Consider the following 14,234-nt stretch of genomic DNA (forward strand, 5'->3'; position numbering starts at 1 on the left):
CTGTGAGTAGCAATATCTTAAATTTTTAAAGGCATCGCTACCCTCCTTCATCCGGTTCGGAACCCCAGGGAGCCCACAAAGCATCCCAGCGCTGCGTCTGTAGTAGCTCCTGCGACAATCCATGTGCTCGGGATTTTTTTCTCCTGAAGATGGTGATGACAGCAATGTCTTGAGATACTTCCGATATTTCCTCAGTCATCCATCTACAGAAGAAATCACCCCGTCCTCCCTAGCACATCTGCCTTTAGGTTAAGCTGCTCTGGCACAGGCTGGGAGCGGTTTAAGAGTAGAAGAATGTCAGAGGGTGGGAAGGGTCCTAGTGAGGTGTTTCTCCGGGCCTGAGAACTTTTTGCTGCCCAGTGTCAGGGACGGCTGGGAGCAGGCAAACCCAGTCCTGTCTGTTTACTGATCACCTGAATGAAGGCCCGAGACGGGCTGGGCATCGTCTCCGGGGAGCTGACCGGGCTGCCGTTCTCTTCCGAATCGGCTCTCCCAGGGTGCTCAAGCGGCTGCTCTCCGGGGCCCGAGCGCTGGGGCCAGCTGGCCCAACTCCGCTGGCTGGAGCTAGGGCGAACCGGGTCGTTTCCACGGCGCTCAGGCCCGGGCTTGCCGGGTCAGGGGCTCCGCGGCTGTGGTCTCTGGACAGCAGGGGTCTTCCCACCGGGGCCGGCCGGGGGTGAACCCAGGCAGTGAGGCCCCGCGCGTCCCGAGGCTCGGCGCGCCCAGCCCGCGGCTCTCCGGGAGACTCGGAGAAGGTGTCCAGCAGGTCCGGCGAGCGGCGGTTCCAGTCGAGCTCCGCCAGCCAGCGGGAGCCGGGGGCGGGGAGCCGGGAGCGCCGCCCCGCCAGCGCGCCCCGCCCGTGGGAGAGGAGGGGCTGCGGCGCCGCGGACCACTGGAGGCGCAGCGCCGCCGCCGCCGCCGCCGCCGCCGCTGTGGGTGCCGGAGACCGCGGCTCCACGCAGGCGGCGCCCGCGCCTCGGCTCCCCGGCCGGCCCGCGCGCCCGTCCGCCGGGGCCGTCTCCCGCCTCCCGTCGCTGCCACCGCACCGTCGGCGGCACCGCTGCTCGTCTTCCCGGTAGGTCTCCTAGCTGCGGAGGGGACACCCGGAGCCGCACGACGGTGCCCGCACCGCGGCCCGGGGGCATTGTGCGCGGCCGGAGGGCCGAGGACCCTCAGGGACGCGCGGCCGGGCAGCCTGGCTTTGGGCCCCCGAGGCATCGTGGCCTTCCGGGGGTTCCCCTGGCTGGAGAGCGGGAGGTGGCGGTGACAATCCCGCCCCGCGGCCGTGGTGGGAGGGGGCGTCTGGGTCATGGTCCCCGCTCCCCGCCCTCCCCTCCCCCTCGTGGTGGGGAATTCCGGGCGCCCGGCTCTCCCGCCCGCATCCCCCCGCGCTCCCCGCGCCCCCCGCGCCCCGGCTGCTGGGTTGGAAGCTGGGGCAGGGACAGGGACTGATGTAATTGTCGGCGGAGAACCGAACCCGCGCGCCCGCGCCAGCTCCAGCTGACGCCTACGCCGCACCTTTCTGGGAAGCTGGGGAGCCGAGAGGAGCGGCTGGGGAAGTTGTGCATTGGGTTTTATTGTGCGCGTGCACTGCGGACTGCCCTCTCGGGGCACCCCTGCCCACCCGCTGCTAGGTCCCCTGCAGCCTTCCCTGCAGCCTTCGTTCACACCCCCGGCCGGGCCCGAGCCTGCCTTCCCTGGTTCAGACCTGGACAGGGTTTGCATTGCAGTCAAGACGTGCTTCCCCTGCATCCAGCCGGGAGCTGCCCGCAAAACGTGTGGCCAGAGATGCTGGGGAGGAAGGGATGGGAGACCTGGGGAGGAAGCCGACTAGAAGTAATGACACCAGCACATTTGTTTTTTTTAAAGCCTCTGCTGAATACATATATCTGCATGACATCTTTTGAGCTGTTTTTGAAAGTTATGGCCAGATACTGATTTTGTAGCAGTTCTGTTCCATACCTGAAGGTAGCTTAAACATAGAGACTTAAAGCTGGGGAAAGCATTACATAATGGACGTGAAGCAACTGACAGGAAACTAAGTGAACCCACAGGGGTGCCAGATTATTTCTTTCTCCCGGATGCAAAGTCCTATAGGCTTTTTCTCTATACGAATTTCCATTTTTAAATCCCTGGACTAGTTTTAGTAAATTGTGATTCCCCCCCCCCCCATACCAATTTTTTTTTTCTTGACTATCTTTTCTTAAATTTAAAAATTGTATGCTAACGGATAGTTGTATTTCACAGAGATGATTAGCAAATATAGTCTCTCTCCAAAAGTAAAAAAATTTAATAGGCCATCTTAATATCATTAACTTTATTTTCCTCTTGTAGTATTTTTTCCACCCTCCCTCCTCCCTTTTTTGTTTTTTGGAAGCATTTCTACAGTTTTAGGTACTGCGACCCCGCAATGTTGATATTCCTATCCAGTGCTACAGCATTGCAGATACAAAGACTAATAATAAATGAAACAGAAGACCTCGCAGTAACTCAGAGCGAGCAGAGTTCCCAAGGTCGAAGGGAAGCTGCAGTGTAACGGCTATAATCACCTATAGAGAATGTGTATGCATAGCCCTCCTTGGGTTATAAGGAAGGCCCTGATAGGTGGACTGTTACTCCTGTCATTCTTTTACCCAGAATATCATGTGTTTCCCCCTAAAAATAACATTTTTTTTTTCCTCCAAGTAGAAACACAGCATTTTGAAATTAAAATCTTTGCTTTTAGAAAGCCTAAAAAATCCAGGGTTTGCCCATATTTTCAGTTTTGATGTTGATAGCTCAATTATACAATCAGTGGATGAATTTCTTTTGGGATATCTTAGTTTCAGATTATGATGATTTATCAGTTGTCTCTTGGCTCTAGTAAAATGTGATTCTGTTATACTTTTACAGAATTGCTTAAAATAAGTTTTCTTGTCCTTAGATTGCTTTAACCTTGTGTTAGTTAACTTTATTCCAAGAAGAAAGGTAAAGTCCGTCCAAGATGAAATATTTGTTGTTGGATATCTGTAGCATTGTTGAAGAATTGTATAGAATTATACATAATTCTATAATTGTAGAATTACATTAATGCATAAGTAGATAGAAGTCCTCTATGGAAGGATAAAGCACGAATTCTCAAAGGAAGATATTTTTGGTTGTTGTTTTTAATAGCAGAGCTTAAGTAATAATTATAATACCTTTTTTTAGTTTGTTTTTAATATTGAGAAAAAGGTGTCATGTACTATCTGTTGATGTGTGAGACTTTTTTTCCCTACTCAACATTATGTCACTATGATTCATCTATGTTGTATGTAGCTGTAGTTCATTGACTTACACTACTGTACAATATTCCATCATGTATCTGTAACAAAATGTTTTCCTGCTCTCCTACCACTATCACCCCCCACCCTTTCTTTTTTCATTTTTAAGAACATTGCAGAATTCTGCTTTGCTCGTTCATATTTCCTGGGGCACACGGGCAGGTGTTTCCCTTGGGTGAATACCAAGGTATAGAATTGTTGATTGTGTAGGATGTGTGAATATTCAGCTTACAGAAATTGCCAAATTATTTTCCAAAATTGTACTAACTTACAGAAAAGCCAGGGAAACAAGCAAACACAAATAATCAAATACAAACAAGCATACGTGTATGTGTGTGTGTTAAATTGCTTTCCCTTGGCATAGTGATTTGGAGAACATCTTGCTGGTAGTTCCAAAAGCAGTTGAATGACAATGTGGCAACATCTTTAAGACAGAAAGAGAGAAGAAAGAAAGACCTCCCAAGGGAAAAACCTTGTTGCTTACCAATAAAGACAGAAGTTGTCAAAAAAGAAGCTCATAAGAGAATAAAGGACTATAAACCTCTATTATTCAAGGATGGTTGTCTACATCCCCTGCTTCAGCTATACCTTCCTTATACTCCCTGAATAGATATATTCAATGATTTAAAATTCAGAGTAAACTTAGTAGCTTTGATCAAGAAAATGAACCAAAGTTCATTTTAGGGATAACTGACATGATGTATGTTACTTCTGATACTGACATGATGTCAGTTACTGAACTTGGTGGTCTGCCCTTCTAGTGTTTTCCGAGTCTCCATGAGCTTTGGAGGTAGTTCTCTATCCATTCCTGGGCTTCCCAGGTGGTGCTAGTGGTAAAGAACCTGTCTGCCAATGTAGGGAACCCAAGAGATGTGGGTTCAGTTCCTGGGTAGAGAAGATCTCCTGGAGGAGGGCATGGCAACCTACTCCAGTATTCTTGCCTGGAGAATCCCCTGGACAGAGGAGCCTGGCAGACTATGGTCCATAGGTTCACAAAGAGTTGGATATGACTGAAACTACTTAGCACACACGCACACTATGTCCATCCATTTGATTGCCATACCCTTGGCCGGTCATTCCTATGGGTCTCATGTGGCAGTGATATGAACACACTACATGTTCTTCTTCATTCAGTCTGCGTTTACTGAACACCTAGTATGTGCCAGATGCCTTGTTAAGTGCTGGGTCAAAAACATGCCTGCCCTTAAGGATCTACTCAAAACAGCATCAACCAGAAACAAATCACTGTTGAATATGTATGCATGTGTGTGGGGTGGATCTGGCTTTGGTTTTAGAATTTGCATGAAGTGTCTATTTTTTCTTTTGTTCCCTAAACTTTTTCCAGATTTATGTTTAGACCTCCTTGAGTTAAGAGTGCTTTGGGGGAAAAAAATGCAGTTCTTGCAAAGAACAGTTACTTTAAATATGGTTTTATTGATTTCTTAAAAACAGAAGCTTTAAAAGGACGAATTCATGGTTAAGTCCTATTGTCATGAAGACACATGTTATCAAGTAGGAGAAAGACAGAGATCAGTGAAGGGATAGTTGGATGGTTGAACTCAAATTTGTTGGGAATGGAAAATGACAGTGTTGAATTGGTTTTTAAAGAGAAAAGTAGAAAATAGACAAAGATGAATGGTTATTAAGAGATCCAACTTGAGTATTACAGGAATCTCAAGAGTATATTAAATCTTGATGGTTTCAAGACGAAGTTCCTAGTGGATTATGTGAAATGTTTTCTTATAAGTGGGTATTCACTTTCACTGTGTTTTTATGAATGTAGTTTTTATTAAAATATAGTATAAAACAAGTGCTAAGTATCTGTAAAAGGATAATGTTAATAGAGTGATGAATTATGAGAAGCAGAAACGTCCGAAGACTCTTTCTTGCAGTGGTTTTGCAGATTACTTGAAAGTAAAAACTACCCCGGGTGAGAGAATTCCAATGGATAGATCCAGTGTCTCAGAAAATCTATATAGTAAGTTGACAAAGGACAGAGCTACTCCAAGGAGGCCACTCCAACTAGTTTGATATCCAAGGCTATCTAAGGGATAACTGGGCTAGAGAGAACATTAAGTATGTCACTTAACCCGTAAAATAAGCTTAAGTACGTAAAAATAAGTTTAAATGGGTAAAAATAATTAAGTAAAATATTGGCAGATTATCATTTAATATCACCAGCATTATGAGACTGAGTACAAAGAATTCATGATTAGTATACAAATGTTATCTTCTCCTTTAGAGATGATGGAATGTATGTTTTTCTATTCAATAAAACCTAGAGGTCAATTCATAAAATATATGAAAAAGGTACCCAGACACTGAAAATACTTATATTTGCTTCATGTGCTGATTCTTGAATGATCTTTATATTAGATAAGGTTTTAGAGGGCTTCCCCATTGACTCAGATGGTAAAAATTTGCCTGCAGTGCTGGAGACCTGGGTTTGATCCCTGGGTCAGGAAGATCCCCTAGAGAAGGAAATGGCAACCCACTCCAGTATTCTTGCCTGGGAAATCCCATGGATAGAGGAGCCTCATGGGCTACAGTCCTTGGGGTCGCAAAGAGTCAGACATGACTGAGCAACACACACACACAAGGTGTTAGAGGTGTTCAGTCCAGTCCAATCGCTCAGTCGTGTCTTGACTCCTCACAGTCCCATGGACCGCAGCACGCCAAGCCTCCCTATCCATCACCAATTCCTGGAGTTTACTCAAACTCATGTCCATTGAGTTGGTGATGCCATTCAGCCATCTCATCCTCTGTTGTCCCCTTCTCCTCCCACCCTTAATCTTTCCCAGCATCAGGGTCTTTTCAAATGAGTCAGCTCTTCGCATTAGGTGCCCAAAGTATTGGAGTTTCAGCTTCAACATCAGTCCTTCCAGTGAATATTCAGGACTGATTTCTTTAGGATGAACTGGTTGGATCTCTTTGCAGTTCAAGGGACTCTCAAGAGTCTTCTCCAACACCACAGTTCAAAAGTATCAATTCTTCGGTGCTCAGCTTTCTTTATAGTCCAACTCTCACATCCATGCATGACTACTGGAAAAACCATAGCCTTGACTAGATGGACCTTTGTTGGCAAAGTAATGTCTCTGCTTTTTAATATGCTGTCTAGGTTGGTCATAACTTTCCTTCCAAGGAGTAAGCGTCGTTTAATTTCATGGCTGCAGTCACCCTCTGCAGTGATTTTGGAGCCCCCCAAAATAAAGTCTGCCATTGTTTCCACTGTTTCCCCATCTATTTGCCATGAAGAGAGAGGGGCTTAAAAAATCTTTTATTCCAATTCCAACCTCTCCCATTTTCCAAGTAGAAAAACCGAGGCCCTGAGACTTGCCCAGTGAGGTGCCAGCTCCATTAGAAGATAGTGTGCCAAATAATTTACTTCTGTTGGCGGTAACAGGAACCCTAAATTATCGGTAGGTGACTAACGAGATGAATCAATAGCAACGTCTGCAGTGGATTGGAAGCTTTTTTCCTGTCATTTTCTTTGAGTGGTTGTTATAGGAAGTGAAATCGAACTTTTACTCCAAAGTTTTTCTTCGATTTTTAGAGAAAAGTCTTCATTTTTGAGGGTGTGATGAGGGATTAAGTAAATATCATTATTTAAAATTTTTGATATTTGCTATTTTGATACCCATAGCTTTGACTTTTAACTCAATGGACAGGAAAGGATGGGGAAATTAAATTACCTTGTGCTTCTCTTTTCCTGTGTCCTTCTCTTTCCATGAGCTAATATGAAACAAAAGTGTAGAGGGAATTGTCTGGAATAGGACATCAGCTCTTACTTTTTTACCTTGCATCTTATTGAGGCAATTCTTACTGTAACTCTTGAGACAAACCTATCCACCTTTTGAAAAGTGTGGAAGTGGAGGGGAGGACAACAGCAGTATATTTTTAGAATCTTTTTTTTTCAAAAGTCAAATCTAAAATAAACATGGCCTCCATTTCCAGCAATAGCTTTATTTCACAGCTCCTAAACCAGTGCTTAAGTTTTATCATAAATTTGAAGTTACCTTGGTATATTTTTATACATAATACAATGTTGCTACAAGTAACATACTATGATCAGCTACTATAGTTTAAAGAATAAAGTATCTAAAAGAACATTGCCATTAAAAATTTTTTGTTACGTGTCATCTCTGGAGATAAAGAGGAAAGTCTGATTTATTTTAAATTAAGATAACATTTTTGCTTTTTGTTTGTCTCTAGCAGCTAGACAAGCTTTTGCATATTCACACCCCATCAGGCAACAATCTGAACAGTTTTTGTGGTTTAATTTCCCTAAAATAGAAAAAGTAGCACAATTTGAATGGCATGTTGATTATGAAAAGCCATTAATGAAATTCTTTTTGATCTCAATAAACTTCAAATTGAGCAAGAACTATAAAAAGAGTATGACCTCCAAGGTAGGTCAAGCAAATGTAGGAAACTTTAGTAAGAAATCAGGGAAAAGAAGAGATCAAATTCTATAGAAACTCAGTAAAATGGAACAGGAAGGTCATAGAAGGAAGTAGATGGATATATTATATCCCAGCTTGTCTTCCAGTTTTATTTCAAAAAATGCCAACAGAAGAAATAAACATGTAAATCTAAAGAGATGGTCTGTTGTAGATGATGGGCTTCCCTGATAGCCCAGGTGGTAGAAAATCTGCCTGCAGTGCAGGAGACCCAGTTCAATTCCTGGGTCGGGAAGATTTGCTGGAGAAGGGATAGGCTACCCACTCCAGTATTCTTGGGCTTCCTTTGTGGCTCAGCTGGTAAAGAATCTGCCTGCAATGCAGGAGACCTGGGTTTAATCCCTGGGTTGAGAACATCCTCTGGAGAAGGGAAAGGCTCCAGTATTCTGGCCTGGAGAATTCCATGGACTGTATAGTTCATGGGGTCGCAAAGAGTCAGACACGTCTGAGTGACTTTCACTTCACTTCACTTCACTGTAGAAGATGTCGATTTCTACACTTAAAAATAAGTTTTTAAACATCTTAAAGAAAAAAAAAAAGAAGGCATAAGATGGAAATTGATAAATTCATTTCATTTAAGAAAAGGTACTATGTATAAGAGGAAAGAGAAAACATCATCACACCAGGAAGAAACTATTTTTAACATGTCATCGACCAGGGTTTACTTATTAATATCCAAAGAGCTCCTATGTATCAATGAGAAAAATGACTGTTAATCTAATAGAAAAGGGGGCAAAGGAAATGAAGAAACAGTTCACAGAAAAGGAGTTACTAGTGGCACTTACAAATATAAAATTATGCTCAACTCATATGAGAAATGCAATTTGAAATTATTTAACCTGTTAAATTGGCAAAGATCTTAATGTTTGTTAATTCCTTGGGGTGGCAGGGCTTCACAGAAACTGACAGGCTCATACACTGTTAGTAGGGGTACAAAATGGCACAGCATCTGTGGATAGCAATTTGGCAATATTGCCAAAATTAAGAAGCCACCTGTCTTCTCATCCCAGGAAATCTAAGAGATTTTGCTACAGATGTATTTGTACATTGCAAAATGAATTTCACCAAGACATCCATTGTGGCATTGTCTGTAACAACAAACAAAGATTTAGAGAGCAAGAGATCCATCAATACGGGATTGGTTAAATAGGGAGCAGAAACAAGACCCAGTTCAGTTCAGTTGCTCAGTAGTGTCCGACTCTTTGCGACCCCATGAATCGCAGCACGAGGCCTCCCTGTCCATCACCAACTCCCAGAGTTTACCCAAAGTGATGTCCATCGAGTCGGTCATGCCATCCAGCTATCGGGAAGCTGTTATAAAACTGACATGGAATGATCTATATTTGTGGAGTGATTCTGTATTTGCTGATGTGGAATGATCTCTAAGATGAAGAAGGGAACAAATCAAGGTACAGAGCAGTTTGTGGTCCTTGATGTTAAATCTGTGTTTATAAATATGTGTTTATGTTTGTGACTCTGGAGACTGCCTCTTGAAGGTGACACAATGAACTAGTAACAGTGATTGGTTGGTTGGCGTGGGAAAGAGAAGGACACTTATTTAGCATACTGTTTAAGTATACCTCTATTACTATATAAACTCTTAAATATCTGAACATACTATGTATTCAGGCCGAGGTAATTTTTAAATTTCTTGAGGGTCCCTTGTGTTGATCAAGATGTTGAGTAGTTGTAACCAATAGCGTTCCTTTCCTCCTTTGGGTCCTATTCTGTGTGGATATAGGAACATGATAGTTGTCATAAAGACTCACCCTCACTACTACTCTGATAGGCTAAAGTTCAAAGAGGAGGGAAACTAGCAACGGTTGCCCTTTGGGACAGAGTTGGCACACCTTGGTTCTCTGCAGTTGCCCTGCCCTCGCCACTGTGCCCTAGCTAACAGGTCTTCCTGGAAAGGAGATGCAAGGGAGTTGATTAGGACCAGGGTGCAGATGAGAGTTCAGGGGGAACAGACATCAAAGAAGGTGGTGGCAGAAGCCTGAGGCTGGTAGAACACAGAGAGATGGAAGTCATAGCCATCCTAACTTTATAAGATGTAGCTTACAGTGATAAAATGGAGAGAAAGTCATTTTATATGTCACAGTCTTGAGTCCTCTGCTACCCTTGAGGTTTGGTATGGTGTCCAGGAATATGGATTTTTTAAAAGTGTCCATTCTGGGAATCACTGTCTCTTCCACCTTCCTTGTTTTATAGCTAAGACGATTCCGTTCATCCCTTGAAAAAACCATTTCATGGAATATTTTTCTAATGACTTCTGAAACCATTTATGATATTCTACTCTTAAACTCATGCATTCATAGGGTGATGGTTTCGTCTTGTCTTTACCCTCCTTATGCCCAACAAAGGGGTATCTAATACTAAGCTATAGAATAGTAAGAAGGAGAAAGATGAGGAAACAGTTGAATGGTTAGTGGGTCATAACTTTGGGAAGAGTAATTATGTGCTGATATGGATTTTAAAAGCAGTAATGTGAATAACTATGAGTTATACTGAAGAAAAGGAAAAACTTGGTAACTACCAGAGGTCTTGTACTGCAAAATAATTTTCCTTAAAAGAAATAAAAATAGTTTTAATTATCATCATTAATACATGTTTATGAGAAGCTAATAGACACAGCCTTCATTTGGAATTGGTCATTTTAAATCAGGAATGACATTCACCAAATACACAGTGGGGAAATGTTACATCAGTCTTTTTCTTTTAACCTTTAGAAGTTAGGATTAAATATGTATCCTGATAAATGAATCAACTAAATACATGCATTACTTTTCTCTGTGGAAGTTCTGATAGTTTAGTAGCTATGGTCTTTTTCAAGTTTTTTTAGAAACTAGGAGGAATAGGCAGCAGCCTCGAAGTGGCGTACCATGAGAAGAATTGGCTGTCAGAGTGGGGTAATTTGAAGAGCAGAGAATGATAGAGGTGAGTGGGGAGAGGTCAGAGAGGCTCTTTATCACAGAAGAAGAAGTGGCATACCTTGAGAAGAATTGGCTATCAGAGCAGGGTGATTTGAAGAGCAGAGAATGATAGCGGTGAGTGGGGAGAGGTCAGAGAAACTCTATCACAGAAGAGGAGGCACTGGCCGGCTCTTTGGGGCATGTGTCTCAGTATCTAGAAGATTCCTTACATAACTTTCCAGGGCTATTGAAATTTCAGGATGCATTTGATCCTTAATCTGTGTATCTAATGTGTCTAATTTCCATTGGGAGTTTAGGAACAGGATTAGTTTGACATGAATGAACGTTTACATTTCTATAAGAGATTCAGTAGCATATGTTAAATAAAATACACGTAAATATGGCATTGTGCTTCTTCTTGCCAGACATTCGACTTTTTTTCCCCCCTTACTGTTTCACTCTTTGAAAATAGCCTGCTATCTTGTGGTGCTTTTTATCACAGTAACCACTTTGGAGGAGCAGAATATGTTTGACAGGAAGAGCCCTGGGCTAGGTATTAATATCATGGATCCCCAAGTTCTGTTCCCAGCTTCTCCACTTGTTAAGCATCTGACCCTGGGCCAGTAACACCTGGGAGCATCATCTGATAAATGACAGCAAAACAGTGGTTGTTGGAGTGACCACATTTCCAATTAGTATATGAAAGCACTTAGAGAACTGTTAAGTCTTATGAAGACAGAAAGTACAATTATTAATCACACTGTAATTTCCCATTTACCTAAAATCCAAATAACTAGAAGACCAAAATAACTACAGTTTTTCCCTAGACTTGTCCAGTGATAACTGATTTAATGCCAACCTACCCTGTGTCCCTGTAAATTCAGAGTTGACTTGGAAATCAAATACCAACTACAGTTATATTCAGCAGGTATTTTTTTTTTAAATTGGTTCTTTGAAAATTAGTTGATTATATGTGGAAAGACAAAGTAGAAAAATCCCAATTTCTGACCTATCCGGGGTAAAGCAGTCGTCAGTCACAATGTCAGCCCACCTCTGGGTCCTTGCCCGGATGCTGTGCTGCCCCTTCGCAATAGAGGCCTTTTGTTCCCTCGCAGCCTCCGTCGTGCGGCCATTTTGCCTGGGATGCTCTCTTCCCTATTTGAACCCCGCATGGCAGTCAAGAGTTCCTTGCAGCTCAGCGGCTTATTCTTTCCCAGGTCCACTCTGCGGCTGCATTTGGTTGCCTTTTTGTATGTTTTGCTTTCCCAAATTAGAAGGGCACCCCTTTTTTAGGGCCGGAGCTCTTTCTCATTCCTTTCTGTCTTCAAAGCTCCTTAGGTGTCCACTCTGTGGGACATTTGGTTGCTTCACACTTCCCTGCTTCCCAACTCTGTGTTTTTCTAACATTATCAAGGAAAGAAGTGTTTCCAAAAAGTGACAGCCCCATTAATTATGAACTCCCCTCCTAATTTTAAACCTCTTTTTTTTTAAGATCAGAAATCTCTCTAGAATGTCTTCTATACTTCACTTCAAAAAAATTGCACTTGGAGACCTCCCACCCCCAACAACCAACAACCGAGTCCAATAAAATGACAGTAGTAACTGTAGTCTGAGTGTACGTTTAGAAGTTTTTTTGTTTATGTTTTGGCTGTGCTCGGTCTTCGATGCTGCAAAGGCTTTTCTCTGTATTTGGGATGCGGGCTTCACATTGCAGCAGCTTCTTTTGTTGAATAACAGAGGCTCTAGGGAGAGAGGGGTTAAGTAGTTGTGTGCATGGGCTTAGTTGGCCCCGGGGTTTGTGGAATCTTCCTGGACCAGAGATTGAACCTGCGTGTCCTGCGTTGGCAGGCGGATTCTTAACCACTGGGCCACCAGGGAAGTCCTCCCTACAAGTGTATGTTATTGTACTCCTCTTTATTACAGAGGACTTTGGCTGTGGGGCTGCATGAATTGCTCCTTTACCAAATAACCCTAGAAATCTTCTTCTACTTTGACTTTTAACTGACTGTCTCCACTCCTCCCCCAGATCTTTGCTTTCTCCTTCCATTAACAGTCAGTTTTCTGATACTTGTGGGTGCTGCCCTTCCAGGAGAAGAGTCTGTCTTCTGACATGTGGGAAATACTGAAGTAAAATTTTTTTTTTTTTAGTCATATCTTTGAAGTAGTTAGTAGGGAATGCTTCTTACCCCTTATTTTTCCGAAGTTGTTTTTCTTTAGCTCAGGGGTTCATTTTCCAGATAGAGCAAGATAATTAAGATGGCATGAAGTCTTTCTCAGTGCTAGTTAGACCTGGATTTTAGACTTTGTTTTTAGATTATGGATGGGTTTATAGTTGCTGTGAATATTGGCAGTGAGTTATCATTCTCACCTTCTCTAATCTTAACAGGATGGTTAATTTATTTGACAAAATATTTGTGCTTAGAAATCAGAAAAGGTCCCTGCTGTCCTAGAACTGACATGAAAATAGAGACAGTCAGTAAAAGTACATTGCTGTTCTAAATGGCACTAAGAATTATGAAGACAATAAAAGTGACCAATGGGGCAAGAGCATTTGGTGCTGATGGTGGTGGTGGTGGGTGTATTAGTTTCCTAGGGCTGCCATAACAAAGTACCATGAATTGGCTGGTTTAAAACAATAGAGGTACATTTTCTCAGTGCTGGAGTCTAAAAGTCTATAATCAAGATGGCTCCTTCCTTGCCTCTTCCACCTTCTGGCAGCCCGAGGAATTCCTTGGTTTGTGTTAGTAAGCATTCCTTGCTAACTAAGTATAATCAGTCTCTGCCTCCTCCTTCCATGGCCTTCTTTGTGTCTCTGTCTCTGTGGGTCTCTCCTTTATATAAGGACACCAGTCATAATGGATTAAGAGTCACCCCTACACTAGTAAGACCTCATCTCAGTTAACTACCTTTCTACAACCCTATTAACAATTAAGGTCACATTCTTAAGTGTTTGGGGGGTTAGGACTTAAGTGTATTTCTTTTGGGGACACGATTCAGCCCTAAACAGTGGGTATCTTTGGGTGGACTGATCAAGCAAAGCCTTGCTAGGTGTTAACATTTGAGCTGAGCCTGGATGATGGGAAGGGGCAGACTGTGGAAAAGTCTACGGCAGATCCTTTCCTGGTAGAGGGAACAGCAAGTGCAAGGACCTGGGGAGTGAGCCTGTTGGAGTGGAAGGTATGTACATTAGGTTTTACACTCCTAAAGGAGCAGAAAATGTCTAGTTTGGGGAGGTTACTTTTAAGACAAAGGAATTTTACTTTTGAGCACTCTGGGATACTTTAACTTTTGGTCAGGCAAAGACTAAAACAGTTTTTCTTAAAAAAAAATTAACTGCTGAGAAATCAGGCCTTCCAGCAGTAGCTAATCACATATTAAGAATTTTGTTGATTAGAAGTTCACTTTGCATTTTAATAGTATAATTCTCTATCACTATATTTGGGTTTATTAACCTAAAAGCTTTAAGTATTGCAACATCTGAGAATTAAGCAGACTTGTGATAGTGGAGATTATTTTCTAGTGGTAGGAAATTAAGGCTAAATATTCTTTAAAAACCTGAC

The 14,234-nt window shown here is 42.7% G+C and overlaps 1 protein-coding gene across 5 annotated transcripts in view; it reads left to right on the plus strand.

Annotated features, from left to right (window-relative positions):
* The first annotated feature begins 934 nt into the window (after positions 1 to 934).
* Positions 935 to 14,234, plus strand: part of OSBPL6 (oxysterol binding protein like 6) — a 215,346-nt gene continuing 202,046 nt past the window's right edge. For all 5 annotated transcript variants that reach the window (XM_065931822.1, XM_065931825.1, XM_065931826.1 and 2 more), the window contains exon 1: positions 935 to 1,075. The gene's annotated coding sequence lies outside the window, so the exon portion shown is untranslated. The remainder of the gene's footprint in view (positions 1,076 to 14,234) is intronic.

This window comes from Muntiacus reevesi, chromosome 3 (assembly GCF_963930625.1).
Source record: "Muntiacus reevesi chromosome 3, mMunRee1.1, whole genome shotgun sequence".
In the NCBI taxonomy this organism is placed as follows: domain Eukaryota; kingdom Metazoa; phylum Chordata; class Mammalia; order Artiodactyla; family Cervidae; genus Muntiacus; species Muntiacus reevesi.